At 35.2% G+C, this 21,167-nt stretch overlaps 1 non-coding gene across 1 annotated transcript; it reads right to left on the bottom strand.

Annotated features, from left to right (window-relative positions):
• Nucleotides 1–13,064: 13,064 nt before the first annotated feature.
• Nucleotides 13,065–13,223, bottom strand: LOC112428620 (U1 spliceosomal RNA). The gene has a single exon (XR_003020657.2). It is a non-coding gene; the product is annotated as a U1 spliceosomal RNA (small nuclear RNA).
• Between the last annotated feature and the right edge of the window lie 7,944 nt (nucleotides 13,224–21,167).

Below are 21,167 nucleotides of genomic sequence, written 5' to 3' on the forward strand. Positions count from 1 at the left end.
TTAGGCTGCTGTTGGATGAAGTATTCCATAGCTAGCTGTTAGGTCTACTTGGTTTATAGTGTTGTTCAATTTTCTATTTTCTTACTGATCTTTTTAATTGTTCTATGCAGTAGTGAAATTGCAGTATTTCAGTCTTTATTATTTAATCGTCTATTTTCCCCTTAATTCTGTCAAGCTTTTCTACCTCTATTGTGAAGCTCTATTATTAGATGTATATGTATTTATAATGTTTCTATTTTGATGGATCAACCTTTTTATCAATACATAATGTCCTTCTTTGTCACTAGTAACAACTTCTGCTTTAAAGTCTTGTTTGCTTCATATTATTGTAGCCACTCTAGATTTCTCTGGTTACTGTTTGCACGGTATATATTTTTTTCATCCTTCAAGTTCAACTTATTTGTGTCTTTAAAACTAAAGTGAGTTTCTTCAAGACAGTATATAGTTGATTATGGCTTTTTTATTCTTAATTTTTGTATTTTAATTGGTTAAAAGTTAACCCTAAAGTTAACTGCTAATATCCTACTGTTGACCAGAAGCCTTACCAATAACATACACAGTCAACTAACACATATTTTGTATGAAATGTGTACTATATACAGTATCATTACAATAAAGTAAGCTAGAGAAAACATCTTCATCTTCTTCATATTGCATAACCTGAGAAGGAAAAGGAGGAGTTTGTCTTGCTGTCTCAGGGGTGGCAGAGGCAGAAGAAAATCCATGTATAAGTGGACATGCACAATTTAAAGCCATGTTGTTCAAGGGTCAACTAAACCTATTTCTACCATTTTGCTATTTTTTTCCGCATGTCCTGTCTTTTTTGTTCCTCACTTCTTGTATTACTGCCTTCTTGTATGTTAAACAGATATTTTCTAGTGTATCACTTTAATTCCTTTGTCATTTCATTTACTATATTTTTTGAATGTTCTTAGTGGTTGCTCTGGTATTAAATTTAACTTAATTTATAATTAAGTTGAATAATTAAATAAGATCCAGGTACAAGTAACTCAGAGGTCACCAACCAATTTCAACTTGAGGAGTTTACCAGGACATGTCGTCATCAAATTATCAAAAGAAATTCCAACTGGTTTTCAGTAGCTTTTTCAACAGAAGTACTGCAGGCCAGAAGAAAACGGTCAATGTAATGAAGAAACAGTCAATGTAATGAAGGAAAAAAGCTGCCTACCAGAAATACTTTACATGGCAAACCTGACCTTCAGAATTGGGAAAGAAATAAAAACTTTCTTAGACAAGCAAATGTTAAGGTAGTTCATCACCACTAGGCCTTCTTTATAGAAACTACTAAAGGGAGTTCTTGAAGTTGAAATTAAAGGCTGTTAATTAATAAAGTAAAAATAAATTGAAAGTTAAAAACTCAGTGGAATAAGTAATGTATAGTCATACTCAGAATTCTCTATTACTATAAGAATGGTATATAAAGCAATTATATTTCTACTATGAAAGTTAGAAGGCAAAACTATCAAAAATAACTCTAGCTACAATAAATTTTTAAGGAATACAAATTACAAAAAAAAAAAAAAAAGCAAGTTTTGGCATCAAAATAAAAATGTAAAGGAGAGGAAGTGAAAGTGTAGTTTTCGTATGCAGTTGAAGTTGCTATCACCTTAAAGTAACCTGTCATAAGAAGCAGATGTCTTATGTAAGTCTCATGGTAGCCACACACACAAAGAAAAACCTATAGTAGTAGCACAAAGCGTAAAAAGAAAGATCAAAACATATCACAACAGAAAACCATCGAACCTCAGAGGAAGACAGAAAGAGAAGAAGAAATTAACAAATGACCTACAAAACAATCAGAAAACAAATTACAAAGCAGCAGAAGCAAGTACTTACCTATTAATAATTACCTTGAATGTGAATGGATTAATCTTTCCAATCAAAATACCTAGAGTAGATGAATATATTTTAAAAATAGGAGCCAACCATGTGCTCCCTACAGAAGACTCACTTTACTAGTAAGGATACACACAGACTGAAAGTGAGGGTGTATAAAAAGATATTCCATGCAAATGAAAACTGAAGGAGAGCAGCAGTAGCTGTATTTATATTAGACAAAATAGTCTCCCATTTAAGAAAAGCCCAAGACCTGAAGTCTTCACTGCTGAATTGTAACAAACATCTTAATATTAATACTAATTCTTCTCAAACCCTTCCAAAATATGAAGTAGAAGGAATACTTTCAAACCCTTTTTAGAAAGCTAGCATTATCCTGATGCCAAAAGCTGGACAAGAACACTTGTCCTTGAAGTAGAAAGTATAAAATTACAGACCAACATTCTTGATGAACATAAATGCAAAATATTCTCAAATAAAATTAGCAAACTGAATTCAACAATCCATTAAAAGAAACATTCACCATGATCAAGTAGTGCTTATCCCTGGGATGCAAGGATGGTTTAACATATGCAAATCAATACAAGTAACACACCACATCAACAAAATGAAGGATAAAATCATATGATCATCTCAATAAATGCAGTAAAAAAGATTTTGCAAATTTCAACATTCATTCATAATAAAAACCTTAACAGATTAGGTATAAAGAAAATGTAACTCAGTACAATAAAGACCATCTATTACAAAGTCACAGCTGATATCATTCTAAACAGTGGGAAATTAAAACCTTTTTCTCTAAGATCAAGAACAAGACAAAAATGTCCATTATTCACCACTTCTTTTCAACATGGTACTGGAAGTCTTATCAAGAGCAATTAGGCATAAGAAAAAAAACAAAAGTCATCCTAATAGGAAAGGAGGAAATAAATTTGTCTCCATATGCTGACAGCGATCATATATATACACATATGTGTGTGTATATGTGTGTGTGTGTGTATATATATATATATATCTTAAAGCCTTCACTAAAAAACCGTTAGAACTGATAAACTGAATTCAATAAAGTTGCAGGATACATCAGCACACAAAAATCAATAACATTTCTACATACTAAAATTAAGAAAACAATTCCATTTACAATAGCAACAAAAATGCTAAATACTTATGTGTAAATTTAACCAAGGTGGTAAAAGATGTGTATACTGAAAAATATGAATCATTGATGAAAGTGAAGGAAATATTTTTAATGGAAAGATATCCCATGTTCAAAAGTTGGAAGAACTGATATTATTAAAATGTCCATATGACCCAAACTAATGAACAGATTCAATGCAATATCTATCAAAATTCCAATGTCATTTTTCACATATCTAGAAAAAAGCACTCCTTCAATTAATACGGAACCATGAAATACCATGAATAGCAAAACAATCTTGAACAAAAAGAACAAAGCAGGAGGCATCACACTCCCTGATTTCAAAGCATATCACGAAGTGATTGTAATTATAACAGGATGGTACTGACATAAAAACAGACACATTGACAATGGAATGTGGTTTTATGGTTAGTTGATTTTTGACAAGGTACCAAGAACACACACTGGAAAAGGGGCAGTCTCTTTCAGTAAATGGTTTTTGGGAAAATTAGTTACCCACATGCAAAAGAAGGAAATCAGACCTTGTTTTCACAACATACACAAAAATCAACTGAAAATGAATTAAAAATTTAAATATAAGATCTCAATGTGGAAAACTATTCAAAGAAAACACAGAAGAAAAGCTCCATGAAATCTGTCTGGGCAACAATTTTTTTTTTTTTTAATATGACCCAGAAAGCACAGGCAACTAATGCAAAAATAGCCAAATAGGATGGTATCAAACTAAAAACCTTTGCACAGCAAAGGAAAGAATTAACAAACTGAAGAGACAACCTACAGAATGGGAGAAAATATTTGTAAGTGATACATCTGATAAGGCGTTAATATTAGAAACATGTAAGAACTCAGCTAATTAACTCAATAACAATAAGACAACTCAGTTAAAAAAGGCAAAGAGCCTAAACAGACATTTCTCAAAAGTCATACATACAAATGGCCAATGGGTACTTGAAAACTGTTCAGCGTCACTAGTCATTACAGAAATAGAAATTAAAACCACAATGAGTTATCACATTATACCTGCTAGAATGACTTTTGTCGGAAAGATGAAAGATAGCGAGTCTTGGTAAGGGCGTAGAGAAAAGAGAATTCTTGTACCTTGTTGGTGGGAATGTAAATTGGTACTACAGAATATGATATGGAGGTTTCTCGAAAAACTGAAAATAGACTTACCATATGATCCAGTAATTCTACTTCTGGGTGTATATCGAAAGAAAATGAAATCAATATGTGGAATGTATATCTGCACTCCCATGTTCATAGCAGCATTTTTCACAATAGCCAAGATATGGAATAATCCTAAGAGTCCACTAACAGAAAAATGGATCTTTAAAATGTGGCATATACACACAGTTTGATACTATTCAGCATTTTAAAGGTGGGAAATTCTGTCATCTGTGACAACAAACTGTTGCTTCCATTTGTTAATTGTTTCCTTTGCTGTGCAAAGGTTTTTAGTTTGATGTCATCCTATTTGGTTATTTTTGCATTTGTTGCCTGTGTTTTCTGGGTCGTATTAAAAAAATCTGGAGGACATAATAATAAATGAACAAAGCCAAGCACAGAATACAAATACTGCATAATCTCACTTATATGTGGAATGTAAAAAAAGTGGAACTCATAAAAATAGAAAGTAGAAAGATGCTTACGAAGGCTGGGTGAGTGGAGGAAGGGAGAAGATGGGGAGGTGCTGATCAAAGGGTAAAAAGTTTCATATAGACAAGAGAAATAGGTTTTGAGATCTATTGCACAGCAGGGTAACTATAGTCAGTAATAATGTGTATTTAAAAATAAGAGAGTAAATGTCAAATGACTCACAGTAAAACATGATAGGTAAGTGAAGTGACAGATATGTTGAACAACTTGATGTAGTACTTCTACATTGTATACCTGTATTCAAACATTTTATTGTAACCCAAAATGTACCCAATTGTGATATGCCCATCAAAAAATAATATTAATAATAATAAAGTGAATCTCTTTAGTATTATAACATGACAACTCTGGTATTCAGATCACCTCTCCTCCCCAGAGTGTACTGTTGCTGCATATAGTGCTTGTTATTTGTTTAGTGATATGGTTTGGCTCTTTGTCCTCGTGCAGATCTCATCTTGTAGCTCCCATAATTCCCATGTGTTGTAGGAGGAATCTGGTGGGAGACAATTTAATCATGGGGACAAGTCTGTCCTGTACTGTTTTCATGAGTGAATAAGTCTCAACGACATCTAATAGAAACAAGAGTTTGCCTGCACAAGCTCTCTCTTTGCCCACTGCCATTCATGTAAGATGTGACTTGCTCCTCCTTGCCTTCCACCATGATTGTGAAGCCTCCCCAGCCACGTGGAACCGTGAATCCCACTAAACCTCTTTCATTTGTAGCTTGCTTAGTCTTGGGTATGTCTTTATCGGCAGTGTGAAAACGGACTAATACATTTAGTTGCTTTTTATAATTAATTCTCTACATTAAGAGAGAATTTTTTTTATGTATTGCCACTGAAGTCACAGTCCCATTAGTTTAGAGGTCAGGGATTGGTCAGAGATTTTTTTTTAATGCCTAGAACACACACACAAGTCTCCTAGGCTTTACTGGGAGCCTTTGTGTACATCTTGGGGCACATGCCTTCAACACTCGACAAGGCCATTACAACTATGACTGAGCCTTCACTTCCTGCTCATGCAGAGACTGAAGGTTAACAAAAAGTGAGAACTCAGGGCCTTCTCAAGACTATCCTGAGAATGTTTACGGTTCTAGGTAGGCACATGGCTTTTTACATTCCAAGAAATATGTCAGAGCTTTCCAAAGCTCTTATATACATTTCCTTTCCTAGTCATTCTTCTCAAGCTTTCAGTTAGTCAATTGTTTGACCCAACTTTTATCTATACCTCAGGCAGCAGTGACTAAAACATTTGGATATAAATTTTTACAGAAAACACCTCCACTTAGGTAGTGATTTTGGCACTGGGGATTTCCAAATCAGATGAACTAAAAACCAGCCTGTCAATTTAGTCTTCCAGGAACTAAAGTTCAGGTGTGTGTAAGCCTTTGGCTGATTTCCAGACTTCCAAAAAGGTTGATTCTGATAATTTTCACCATTTTTTCTATTGCTATTATGAAGGGGTAGAATTTCAGAGTCCCTTAGTCAGCCACTGTCACTATGACTCCACTATATGAATTTTACATAATTATTGTTCTTACCATTATTTTCCTTTTCCCCTATAACATATAAATCTCAGGAGAGATTTAAGATGAGATGCATTATCTTATTCATAACCATCCTATTGTAAACTTGTGGTAGTCTTCAAACTGACCCACACTCATCCCTTCATTTCTCAGATCTGTGACATAAATCTCATGTCATCCAATTTTCCAACAAAATGTTAAAAACAGTTTCAATTGGGACTCTGTTTTTTCCTATGAGTTAGTAGATGAAATTTCTTCCAAACTTGAAGAAAATCTAGTGACTCTTTGGCCATTGGCTTCTTCTTCAAATGCTTTGTTCAGGGCAGTTCGATGGTATAGTTCATCCAGATGAAAGTAAATAACATAGTCACCCACTTAGCACACTGACACTGTTTTTAACAAATATTTTTATTAAAGTGCCATGTACATATAGAAAAATACATTAACCCATGGGTGTTTATGCAAAGTAAACATACCTCTGTATAGCTAGCACTCAGATCAAGAAAAAAAAAAAGATTATAAATATCACAGAAGAGCATTTGGCGACCCAGTAACCACTCCTAATCTCCATGCAAAGGTTGCCCCTTGACTGACTTCTAAAAATACATATTAGTTTTTTTATTTTGGGACTTACGTCAGTGGTTTCATACAGTACTTGCTCTTTTCTGTCGGGCGTATTTTCTGCAAAACAACATTTGGGAGATGCATCCATGCTTTGAAGTTGTAGTTTGTTCTAATTGTTGTACAGCACTCCTTTGTTTGGAAATGCCAGAATTTGTTTCTCCACTCTGCTGATAATAAGCATTTGGTATTTTCACAGTTTGTTTCTGTTATGAATTAACTTTCTGTATGCATTTTTTTTTTTTTTTTTTTTTTTTTTTTGAGACAGAGTCTCGCTTTGTACCCCAGGCTGGAGTGCAGTGGCACAATCTCGGCTCACTGCAAGCTCTGCCTCCTGGGGTCACACCATTCTCCTGCCTCAGCCTCCCAAGTACCTGGGACTACAGGTGCCCGCCACCACGCCCAGCTAATTTTTTTGTATTTTTAGTAGAGATGGGGTTTCACCGTGTTAGCCAAGATGGTCTCGATCTCCTGACCTCATGATCTGTCCGCCTCAGCCTCCCAAAGTGCTGGGCTTACAGGTGTGAGCCACTGCACCTGGCCTCTGCACTCATTCTTATACACATGTTTTGATAAACATACGCACCACTTCATCTTAGACAAATATTCAGAAGTGGTGTTGCTTAGTCATAGGGAATATACATGAGTAGCCAGTTTTACAAAATGGTTTCACTAGGTTACTCTGCCATCAGCAATAGCTAAACATTTTTGTTGTATCATCAGTCTTTTTCTTTTAGGTATTTATTGAGTTAATTTGCACTTTCCTAATGACCAGTGAAGCTGAGCATCCTATTGTATATATATGAGTCATTTGGATGTCTTCTTTTGTCAAGTGCCTTTTCAAGACTTTTGTCCAGTTTTAAAATTGTTTTCTATTCTTTTCTTATTGATTTATAGGTTTTTATATATTCTGAAAGGACTTCTTTGTCCATTATATGTGTTGAAAAATATTTTTTTCGACTGTACTGCTTGCTTCTTTAATCTTTAAATAGTATCTTTTGAAGAAAACAGGTTTTTTACCTTAACATAGTGGATTTTTAAAAATGTTTCCCTATTGTCAGAAAATTAGCATCCTATTTAAGAAATATTTTCTTACCTTACTGTCATAAACGTAATGTATTTTAGAAGTTTTATATTTTAACTTTTAAATGTAGAGCTACAATAAAACGGTTGCTTTCCTGTAAAGTGTGAGGTGGAAATGAATGTTCATTCTTTAAATACATAATCAACTTATCCTGCATTATTTTTTGAAGTCTATCATTCTCCACTAGTCTCTAGCACCACTTTTATCATTAAAATTAGTTTGCTTATGTGTGTGGCTCTGTTTCTGGATTCTCTATACTGTTTAATTAATGTGCTTGTCTATCTCTTCATTAATATTATACTGCATTTTAGATTTAGAATAAAACTTGATAACTGATGGTAACTTTTTCTTCTTTAAGATTGTCTTATATATTTTTGGTCAGGTATATTCCTGTATGAATTTTAGAATTAGCTTATTAATTTCCACCAAAGCACCTTCAAGGATATTAATTAGGGTTCTTAATTCATAGATTAATTTAGGAAAAAATGACATATTTAACTATTTAGTCCTTTAGTTCATGAACATGGTATATCCCTACACTTAGCAGATATTTTTTTCTCTCTGTAATGTCTTGTAGTTTGCTAGCACATGGATCTTAAATATCTTTGGTTTGATTTATTCTTAGAAAATAAATATTGCTCAATGAATTGTAAATATCATTTTTTAAATAAAAATTCATTTTCTTTATACTGGTAATATGTAAAATATGTTATTGTTTCTTCTACATGGTCCTTATTCAATAAATGTTATAAATGTGCTCATAGCTTTTTATCATTCAACTCTAGATTCCTTTGGGTTTCTAACCTAAAATGATACAATATGTGAATATCTGATGTTTTACATGTTATATTCCAAATGTTATATTGCTTATTTAATTTTGTTTCTTTATTGCCCTGGCTAGGAACTCCAGTACAAAGTTGAAAATAGGTGGTGATAGTGAGCTTCCTACCTTTTCCAGTGTCACTATTAAATAAAATGGGTTGTTTTTTTTTTTTTTTTTTTTTTGGTGCCATCTAACAGATTGAAGAAGGTCTTTTTGCCTTTCTGGTTAGCTAAAATTTTTTTAACATTTAAAGTGTAAATTTTATCAAAAAATTTTCAATTTTTAAAATATTTGTGCAGTTTTGTCCTTAAGTGTATTAATTTGGTAAATTTTATTAATTTGTAAAGGCTATACAATACTTTTCCCTGTAATAAATCAACTTGGATATAATGTATTAGCATATTATATAACTAAATTCAGTTTGCTATTGTATTGCCTAGGGTTTTTGCATTTGTGTTTAGGAGAAAGATTGGCCCTTAAATTTTCTTTCTTATAAAGTCCCTGTCAAATTTTGATAAGAAACTTAGACAGATTCATAAAAGGTATTAGAAAGTATTTTTATTTGTTAGTTCTCTGGAAGACTTTATGTTTAATTATTATTTTTCTTTAAAAAATAAAAATTTTATATTTTGATTTCACTGGTGAAGTCAACCTGGGCTGGAAATTATGGATTACATTACTTAAATAAATTTTGGATTATTAAAGCTTTTTATATTTTTTAGTGCAAATTTTATAAATTGCGATTTCAATGAATTTGTCCATTTCAATTAACGTTTTAAATCTATTAGTATTCATTCCTTTTATTATATTTTCTAATTATGTATGCAGGATGTTGGCAATTTATGTTTTCTCAATTTTCTTTTTGATTAGTCCTTATAGTATTGTTCCAATTGTACCAATTGTATCTGTTCACTATGTCATTGTCTATTTTTGTGCATCTTCTCTATATGTTTTTAAATATTTTTATATTTAATATTTTCTTCCTTTGACTTTCTTTTATTTTAATTTTCTGTTACTTTTTCCTGATATTTTGAACTGTAGGTTAAATTATTACTTTTCAGACTGTGCTTCTCTAACAGTGCTATAAATTTCCCTTTAAGCACAGCTTTTGTTGCATCACACATTTTAGAATTCAATTTAATTTCCATTGTGATTTCTTCTTTTATTTATGACTTACTCAAATGTGTTTTTGCTTAATTTGCATAACTTTGAAAAAAATTTTAGATTTTGATTTATTATTTATTTCTACTTTAGCTCCACTATTGCAAATAACATAATCTGTGAGATTTCAACCCTTTAGAGCTTGTTTAAATTGCTTTATGCCTTGACATGTTCAATTATGGTTAATATTCTATAGGAATAAGAAAAAAATGTGCATTCTGCAGTTGTTCAAAGTATCTACAAATCCAAATTTGTCCACTTGTTCTACCAGGTAATGAGAAAGGTTAAGATTTCCTACTATGATTGTAGATATATCCATTTCTCTTTTTTACTTTGTGACTGCTTAATACTTTGAGACTCTGTTACTAGGTGCATGCAAATTTTGAATTTTTATATATTCCTGATTGACAGTTTCATCATCATGGAGTATCATCTTTTTCTCTAGTGATAATTCATTTTATAAAGTCAATTTTGTCTGAGAGTAATATAGCTACACTAACTTTCTTTTGGTTAGTGTTTGCAGCCTGTATCTCTTTTCATGCTTTTATTGTCAACCTTTCTGTATTTTTACATTTGAGTTTCTTTAAAGTAGAATAAATTTCATTTTCTTAAAATTCACTCTGATAATCTTTGTCTTTTAATTAGACTACTTAGTCTGTTTACATTTGATGGAATTTCTGGTATATCCATGTCTATTTTTACAATTATACTAATTTTTTCTATTTATCCCACTGTTCTATATTTGATTTTTTTGTTTCTTGCCTTTTTTGAACGAATTATTTTTGTTATTATGTGTTTGCTTTATTTCCTTTTCTGTTCTAAACTCAACGTATTTTTTCAGTTGTTAAACTACAGAGTTCATATGTATAACTGAAAATAAAAGGTAGTTAAAATTAGTATTTCTACTCCTTCTAGGAAAGTGCAAGACTTTAAACATTTAAAGTATTGTAATTTTATTTATTCTCTTCATGCACCTCCTTTAGTGCTATTAATTGCATAATTTTAATTATTTGTATAGACAAAACTCCATAAAAATCTGATTTTTATTTTATGCAGTCAAGATTCATTTAGATTAATCCACATATTTACCCTCACCATTGCTCTTCATCTTTTCTTTTGTTGCTTGTTTTCATATGCTATCTTTTTTTTTTTTTTTTTTTTTTTTGGTCTGAAGAATTTTATTTAGTGTGTTTCAGTAGATTTACCGATGCCAAGTTATCTCTAATGATGTTTGTTTTAAAATGTTTTGGTTTCACTTTCATTAGAAATAACTATTTTTCACTTGCATTAAATTCTACTTTATCAATTATTATTGTTGGTTATTAAGAAGCTATCATTACGGCCGGGCGCAGTGACTTACGCCTGTAATCCCAGCACTTTGGGAGGCTGAGGCGGGTGGATCACGAGTTCAGGAGACGGAGACCATCCTGGCTAACACGGCGAAACTTCGCCTCTACTAAAAATACAAAAAATTAGCCGGGCGTGGTGGCGGCGCCTGTAGTCCCAGCTACTCCGGAGGCTGAGGCAGGAGAATGGCGGGAACCCGGGAGGCGGAGCTTGCAGTGAGCCGAGATGGCGCCACAGCACTCCAGCCTGGGCGACAGAGGGAGACTCCGTCTCAAAAAAAAAAAAAAAAAAAAAAAAAGCGACCATTACATTGGTTTTTTATTTCATTTTATTTCTGAGAAGTGCCTCTCATTCTTATTGTTGCTTCCTTAAAGGTAAAGTGCCTTTTTTCTCCAGCTTAAGATTTTCTTTTTCTTCCTGAATTTCACTCAGTATTTTTCTCACTTGAGGTTTGCAGAAATTCTTGAATCTACAGGTTGGTATTTTTCTTTAGTTTTAGAAAGTGCTCGGCCATTTATACTTTCTTTTCTCCTCTCTTCTCCTTCTGAGACACAAGTTATACATGTTTCTTACCTATCTTGCACACTTCTCTCTCTCTTTCACCCTCCTATCTCTCTGTGCTTTATACTTTATACTGTATATGTTCTATTGAAATACTGTCTTCCTCTACAGATATGCCCACTCTTCTGTTTAAGCCGTCTGTTTACTTATTAACTGTAGTTAGCGTATTTCTTAAGTGAAGGTTTTTTCTTTTTGATCTTTCTATAGATTTCAACTCTGTAGAAATTTTCAGTCCTGTCTTCTACTATTTTGAATATGTTAAGTTACTCTGTCTTCTAGCGTCTCTTGGTAATCTTTCCTCATGGTATGCCTAGCAATTTTTTTCAGTCTATTTTTCTAAAGATAAGTACTCATTTCTAGTAGTTCCACAATACCATTCTCAATGTAAAACAAAACAATACTTCCTTAATGTAATGAAACATTGTTTAGTAAGTGCTGATAGACTGGCTGTTCTTTTGTATAAATAAATTATAAACGGAATATGAGTCTCCAGAGGAAGCTATCATTCCTTCAAGAGGATATATTTGATCTCTGGGAGGCAGTTAGTTAGGGAATATTCTCCTTATTCCAATTATAGATTGAAGTGATTTAGGACTGGGTCTCAGTATTTGTGAAAGTTGTTTGTCTATTTTTGTTGTTGTTGTTGTTGTTTACTTTTACTCTTAGCAGTACGTACTCCCGGCAAGATCTCAACCTAAAGCCTCTAATGTTTACCTGAGCTTCTCCATGTTAGCACTCCTGAGCTCCAGTTCTTGACTGCTCAGACCTGTGCTATGCTGAAGCTTCTGCACATACTCTGATTTTATTGGCTTTTGATGGCTGGGTGATGCCATTCAAGGCAAAGAGAACAATATGAGAAAAACGAAGGAGGCAATAAAAGCATGGAACATTGTGTATGGTCAGCATACCAGAGAATTAGCAACAGATAAGGAAATTAATTTAGGTAGATTAAATTTCCAAAGTGTCTTGAATGCCACAATAAAAATTGGGGATTTATTTTATTGGAGGAAAGCCAAAGCTCTTAGTGAAGTGGATTACTCTGGTTACTGTTTATAACTCTTCCTATGGGCTAGTGCCCTAGTACTTTTGGCCAAATTCTTTTCCCTTCCTTATAAAGGACTCAGTTAGTTCAGTTTGGGGTGAAGGCCATAGTGCTGTCAGGAAAATATCCTTTGGGATTTTGCCAAGATGGTAAGCAGATCCCCATGTTGGAAGGAGACTTTTTCCACATATATTCCTAAAGAGTTTCTGATTGATTCTTTCCTTTTTTTCTAGCGCGAACGCAGTCCCCAACTACAACAAATTATGCAGTCGAGTTTCCCACATTTGGGGAAATCGCAGGGGTCAGCACATCCGGAGTGCAATGGATAAACCTCGCCCTGGGACAACCACCTTCGTGATCATGGTATCTCCCCTGCCAGGTAAGTATGTGACTGATTCTTAAGGAGAAAAAAAGTAAACCAAAGAAAATCAGTATTTCATTTCTAAAGATTAAGATGGGAAGTCTGTGATCCCCTTCGTAATTCCACTCTTGCCTATGATAGATAGGTTTTCAAACACATCTACTTATAAAATGCAATCATTATTCAGTAATATGAAAATGAACAAAAGCTACACATTCTTAAATGCAGCAATTGTTATTTCCATGACTTAATTATTTTGCATTTACTGTTTCTTCAAGGTTAGAGATTTTCTTTTTATCCTACAGACATTAGCAAGTTGTTTTCTATTATATTGATTTGATTAGAATCCTCAAAAAGTCATTTTAGCCTACTGGAAAATCTTTAAATGTAGACAGATACAAATGAATTTTAATTGTTTCTGAGAATATGTATTTGAGTAAAAGAGATATTTTTAAATTCCTCCAATACATACTTGAATTGAGATTTTCATTCATTGACAGCAAAATACTTTGTTTCTCATCACATTAAAAACATATATCCTATTCATACTCTCCTTTAAAATGTTTTTTTAATGATTGGGTGGATTTCTCTATATCTTGGATGCTATAGAAGGCATTGAGACTCAAAACTGACCAGCTATTTTCCTTGGGCCAAAGTTAGGGGAATTGTGCCCTTTTATACTTCAATCCTGTAGCTTCTGGTGACAGGGATTATGAATTCTACCAACTTTTCTCTACCCTCAAACCTCCATGAGATTAACACAAAAAGTTTCTCTAAGTACTAATATTTTCCATCCCTACCTTTTTGACCATGACAGTGATTAAATTACTGTCTTGGAAGGATTAATCCAGGAGCCATGAACAGAGGAAATGGGCAGGTCTATTGTAATGAAATGTAGTAAAATGGGAAAATCTATTGTAAGCATTTTGACATAGGCCTTTCAGAGACTGAAGTTTATGGATTAGAGCAAATGGGATGAATCAAAGACTTTCTAAAACAGCAGGCAGAACTCGTAGATTTTTATCCCTCAAAAGTTGATACAGCATAATCAGACATAAACTGCAGATGTCTCAGTATTAGGCACACATAGCATGAGCCTGATGGCCCATCTCCTCATTTCCAGTAACTAGTGCGAGCCTAGCACAGAGCAGGATGCACAATAATTGCTTGATTAATTAATTTACAAATAATTTAAAGTGAATGACCACATTGTCACAATTCTTTTAATTGGGAATTTCTAGTTTCAGGTTTAAGTGAAAATATTTACACAAAATCTTAAAACTCAGTCCTTTAGAAAATCTATCAAAATGTTTTGCAATTTCTTTCAGAAATTAATGTAGACAGTATTGAATGTTGTGTAGCGATCATTGACAAAGTATGTCAGGACTTTTCTAGCTCCCTAAGACACTTGCTCAGAATACGGAAGTGCTCAATTCAACAAACCCTGTCTGTCTTTTGATAATGCCAATACCAGCTTTGCTAAGCCCTGTTCCATGAAGAATGAATTCAGAATGCAATAGTTGCTTGAGTCGAAAAATTCTTTCAGCAACTTTATCAGTAGAACAAATTTCTTAGGTCAGAATTTCCCAACAAACATTTGTTCATCATGATATTATCTGAGGCAATAAGGAAACCAAATGTGTTCTGGGAATCTCTGTGAATTTTTGAAATCCTTACTTAAAGAATCATAAAGTTTCTTTTCCCCTCTACCTACCTCCAGCGAGCATTTAACAGTCTATTGTGCAACGGAAATTAGAGCACTGAACCCCTAACTCTCCCATTGTTTACGCTGATAAAGGTATTGGACTGGACAGTGCTCCATAGAACACTCGGGGAAACTCTGATCTAAGGATGTCATGCACAATTATCTCTCCGAGTTTAACAAATGTTTATTGAATAAACACTTCGTATTCCTCAAAAGCTTGTGAGCTATGAGCTATGCAAAGACAGGCTAGCGTCATTCAATTATGTAATAGCGGTTAATAAATGACTAAAGGACATATTTACTGACTGACTGACTGACTGTGCTGATGGAAGACCAGGCCACTGTACCTTGGGGAAAGCATCCGCAAGCTGTGTAGGGAGCCGAAATGTTCAAGGCACCTGAGACAATTTTCTCTGCCCTAGTGAAACAGCCACTTCTGTAAGTCAGTCTTGCTTCCTTCTGTAAGCATTGAACTATGGTGTCAAGATCACTTTTATAGTGTGTAAATTATTCCCTGAGGCAGGTGGGAAATTCCACTTCAAGAAAAATTGCAAGAGAAAGATTTGTCTCCTGCTTCTCCCAGCTTGCTGCCAGACTGCCAAACACACACACACACACACACACACACACACATACACAGACTCACACACACATACAGACAGGCACACACACACAAGAGACTGTCCACTCTCACCTGCTCAGGGAAAGTGCCTGTCTCTGGAGAAATCATTGCAGCACAAGGAATCCAAAGGTGGGACTGAGGATGGATGAAGGACTCAGCAACGCTCAAAACTAGAGGTCCCTTCCCTCTCCCTGGCCCCTTCTATGGCTGTTCAAAAAAGTCCCAAAGCAGGAAGCCCATTAAAAACATCTACCTACAAACACAGACTGTGGAAGAGAAGGATGAAGAATAAATCTCACAAAGAAGAATCAAGTTTTCCACTCACTTTGTCGTTCCCTCTGAGATCCTCACTGTATATCCTTACAGACCCTGTTTTCTCTTTGTTCTACATGGGAAATCCTGCTTTCTAAAGTAGAATGTTTGAGAAAGTGACCACTAAATGAGAACATGATGAAGAGCTGAGAGACTGGAGGTGTTGAAGACAAGCTTATCTACTTAATTGCCAAGATCCTAGAAGGCTAATATTGTTTTTCCTTATTGAAATGCTGGAAATTCTTACTGAGTCTCCTAGTAACCTCCTTACATTTTGCTTTAGGTAAAAAAAGAGAAAGAAAAAAAGGAATATTATTTAATGAAACAATTCTTAAGATGTTTATACTTTTCCAAAACAACGTAAGGTACACAAAAATAAATATAGGGACAAAATTTTAATGATAGAGCCATAGAACTGCACTGTTGACACTAACCTTTCAGTGTCACTCTGAGACGGAGTCACTCGAAGACTCAGGATGGGAAAGGTCAGGGCAACCTCTAATAACATGCTTCGTTTGGAGTAGTTAAGAGGATATCCTCCATGAGCACTTGATAGTATTTCTCCCCAAGACCCTCCCCTCAGACCAGAGGACCAGATGGCTTAGGTCCACCCAGCACACCTTGTGTCAGCACACTGTAGGATATGATGCCCTACTCATCCTCCTTAATTGCATAATAGTAGTAACTAATGACCACGTTTGTTGTGTGAGGTGCTCAATGCTTTTCATGTACAATCTTGTTTAGTATCCATAATCACAAACACTCCAAGAAATAGATATTATTATGCCAAATCCATAAGTAAGAAGATTAAGGATTTACAGATCCTCATTAACGTTAGTGTTAAAGGATGTAACTGCAACTGCAGTGTTCTTTCTCTTTCCCACAGCTAGGTTATAAAGCAACTGTATCTGCTCTTTTTCATCCACGTCTACTCAATTTTTTTTTCCTAACCTCGAATTGACGCTTTTTCTAATGATAACAGAATCTTAGAATTACACATATAAAGACTATAAAATATTTAAACTGACATGCCCTCAAGTAACCATTATTCAAGCAGAAATTTCTTGTGAGAAATTCGAGGCCCAGAAATATTATGCTTTTTATCCAGAATCACCACCAGTCCTCATATCTTTAGACTGTCATCTGCAGGTCTTTTTTTACAGTACTTGGCCATAATTCCTTTTCACTGGGTAACCGCTAAAATATTTCTTTTAAATATTATCCCCTTGCTACTCACATCCTCCAATGGTAGCAAGAAGAAGGAATACCTTAGAGTTACAAGAGTAAATAAATACAGAGAACCCTGTGCTCCTTGCCTTCAGGAACATGGCATAATTCAGTCCGCATGCAGCCCTGAATTGAATCAATATTTCATTCCATTACTTTCATTGGGATTCTCATTGCCCTTCCTAGAATAATTTAATTTCTCTCGCTTCTCAAATTAAATGATACCTGAAAGTTTCAGCTGATGAACAGCTCCTGTTTTACTGTAGGAGGCCTTCCTTCAGGTACATGGGGCATTCATCTTTTACTATTAGTGAAGGCCATTAGCTTCAATAGAATGCCCTCTCTCTCTGACATCCACTACAGTAGTAATACTCTCAGGCCCGTAATGAAACTCATTTCTATGGCTCTGGATAAATAAAAGCAGATTGTCTGGAATTTTTTTGACCATGCATTTAAAGAAAGTACCTTGATGAAATGGAGGAAGGTATTTATTGGGGGTTCATATAGTTGCCTAATGTATGGTATTTTTTATTGTTGTTGCTTACATTTGTAGTGCAATATTATATTAAGAGTGGCATTGAGGTAATTCAAATACTACACATGAAAAAAATAGAAAAGTATACCTCATTAGAAATTTAGATGAAAGTAACCTCAATGTTCATGGTATTACTGGTTAACATTTATTGAATGCTAGATAGTATTCTCAGTATGTTTTCAGCATGACCTAAGCTAATTTTAATGAGGTGAATAACTCGTGTAGCATCACATGACTATTAAGAGGAAGAGCTGGATTTAAGCCTGGAGAGCACTGTGCTTGTGCTCTGAACCTCCACACCATACTTCCTGTGAAATCCAACTCAGGAGAACTCTGAGCCACACATTCTAACACAGTTCCCCAGCTAGGAAGATAAGCAAGGCCCAGCTGTGCTTGGAAAATCAATAGACAGTTTTTAAAAGTGCATGATGCATTCATGGTTTCCCTCAGACAATGGAAACACACATACCCACAAATACATTGAAACCACAGGAAACTGTAAGTAGCAATCTCCTCTTATTTCAGATTATCAATCAGTGAATGAGTCAAAACATTTATTGAGTATCTACATACTATACATCACTGGGCATCTCAAGGGATCATGCTTTTGCCTTATAACTTGAATCCATAAGTGTATCATATCACCTGTGGTGTATGGGGTCAAGATACAAGTGTGCAAAAAGTTACTGTTGCATGGTGAGTGCACATAGTAGGTTATTGATGTTGGAGGTTGCTACAGGTGCTAGTCACTCATCTGAAGCTGCTTATGAATTGAAAACAGTCAAAAGAGGCCAATCGCCTCTTTTTCAGTATAAGTTGTATTAAAGGGTTGATGGGGGACCCGTAATAACCCATGTATAAGGTTATCTGATAGAGTTGAACTGGAAAATGAGGTTTGGAACTGAAGCCAAGGTAAGGTTTTCAGTTACCTTGTCCCCAAGTCTAATCTCCCTTGGGTACTACCTACAGAAAAGGTTCTGTCCACAAAATGCAGTAAGTGTCCTCATTCATAGAGGGTCACCTCCCACACACCAGGAACCTGTGAAACGAAGAGCCAGGCGAAGCAGCTGGACCACTAGTGTTCTCTAGGAGACAGGGCCTGCTCCCCAACTCCTGCGTGGTTTTGCACAGTGAGCTGGACTTTCTGACCAAGCTGTGACACAGGCAGCAAAAGACAGGGGGGCTAGAGTACATTTCCTAGTTTGAGGTACTTTCTTCTATAGAATATGGGCTGTGAGGTCACTCTCCCTCCACCTTCTTGTGTCTGAAAAGGACATCACTCCTTCTCTCACAGGTGGGAAGAGAGGCTGGAAAAAGACCTCCAATCTAGAGAAACAGGTTTGGAAAGGAAGGTAGCAGCTCAGCCTGTATGGGCAATGCAGACATGTGGGGCTGCATCAGGTGAGGAAAAGCACAACAGACATGGGCTAACTTTCAAGAGGGGGCGGAAACAAGGTGAGTTCAAAGGAGAAAGGGATGGTTTGGGTGGAATCTTGGAAGATATGGTAAGGTAAGAAGACAATTATCGGCCAGGCAGAAGAGGCAGAAAAGGTCATTCTAGACACAGAGCGGGATGAGAAAAAGCTCATAGGTCCAGGGACACCTGCAAAGGCACCCGCACCCTGTCGTATAAGGTGGCAGTGGCCCTCTGAGCCCAGAAACCTCAAGATCTCCTGGGGAAGTCTCTCAGGGTCACAAGGTTGTGAATGTCTGAAACCTAGCAAGTAAATGGCCATCAGCACCCCTGCCTGGATTCAGTCAGGGTGGCTCTTTTTTGTTGGAATTAAAAATAAATACATTTTTATCTGAATAAAGTTTTCTGAAAGTTAAAAAATAAAATTTTTTTAAAAGGCAACAAGACACCACATTCATGAACTGAAGAACCAGAGCCCTGAAAATAGGTACTGATGTAACAGGCGTGCTCTGTGGTCGTGAATAGAGTATCTGCTCTTTGCAGGCAGGGGCTGTGTTCACATTTTTTGGACATGGCTTTGGCACTGTTTCCTACAGATCGTGCTTGCTAAGCGGTTCGTCTTCAGTATCACAGTGCCCTTCCTGGGATCACTCCGGGACAATTGTCTCTCTCCTCAACCCCTTTCAGACCTTCCTCCTTTTTACTGCTTACATAGACTCCTGCTTCTCCACGCTTTCTTTGCTTACATTTTCTTTACTTGTCTCAGTTATTTCACTCTTACAGAAACACACAAGCATAATGACACCTGTGTGCCAGTCCCGCTGATGCCCCATCCAGGTCTCTAAACAAATGTTTGTGCAGCTCAGAACAACATGAATATCCAGGAGCAACAGTGAGTCTACAGGCAGGCGGGTCTCATCCTCCAGAAACCAAGGGGAAGAAAAAAAAAACAGCTGGGAATGGAGCGAGAAAGCATATGAAATAAAACCATAATACTGTTGCAAGTAAGATAAAGGTCAATGAATTTCAAAATGTCAAATGACAAAAGGATAATTTCCCTTCCAGTTTGCGGTTAGTGTAGTTTAGTCACTGCCAAGTCTTAAACCTTTCTGACTTCGTGTGCATTTTCAGTCTCGTAGTAGCAGTTTATGAGCAATTTATTCAAGTGTATATTAATATCCTCATAAATGTCAATCAGCACCTTAAGTGATGTGAAAATTTTTGGTGGATAGATTATATCTTGGGTATAATACTTGTGCATTGATTCAAATATATAGACATTTGAAGCCCTATTGAGGGGTAGTGTGGAAGGTAGAGTTGCTGAGGGTTGTGGGTGACTGGTGGCTACTAAATTTTTTGATGTTTCATACTCACAGATTCTTTAGGGATAATAAAAATGTCTAAATCACAAATGATGGTGGTTCTCTGGATATTTAGCAAACTTTTATTGAGTTTCTATATATGGCAGGCATTGGGATATCTATATCATCTATAAATAGATAGATATAAATAGAGATAGAAATAAATTAGATATTTATTTATTAGAGATAGATAGATAGACAAATAGATAGATAGATACAGAGATAGAAAGCTGACTCTTTAGATACTCTTAGGAACAACACACTGCAAAAGCTAAAGACACTGTGGGCACTCAATAAAATTTGTATTGATGTTATATTGTTGTTACTGCTAATCATAAAACAAATGGCAGTGTTCATGTGCCAAGCACTTGGCATGCATGATTTTCATTTGGGGGTAGTTATCACTATCTTTATTTTAAAGAGAAAGAAATTGTACTGCAGAAAAGTTAGAGGACATTTCTGAAGCCACACAGCAATTTAAAGGTGAAGCCAAATTTTTAACCCAATACAATTGGACTGCAGAACTCAAGCTCTTTCCACTACATATTGATGCCCTACTGAATATCAATAAAATAATGCTCAATCATTACATTTTCAAGATGAACCAGACCCATACAGCAGTCTAATAAGCATGCAAACCAGTAACACCACAGTGCATATTCTTTCAAGCTTTTCCTAATTTTCACTTAAATGTCCAAGCAAAGAATCATTCTCAAGTTCCCTAAGGAATACAATCTATGCAATATACTTGATTGGTTTATTAAGTATCTCCTCTTCCCTTGTTGTCTCTCTCT

This window comes from Macaca nemestrina, chromosome 11 (genome assembly GCF_043159975.1).
Source record: "Macaca nemestrina isolate mMacNem1 chromosome 11, mMacNem.hap1, whole genome shotgun sequence".
Lineage (NCBI taxonomy): Eukaryota > Metazoa > Chordata > Mammalia > Primates > Cercopithecidae > Macaca > Macaca nemestrina.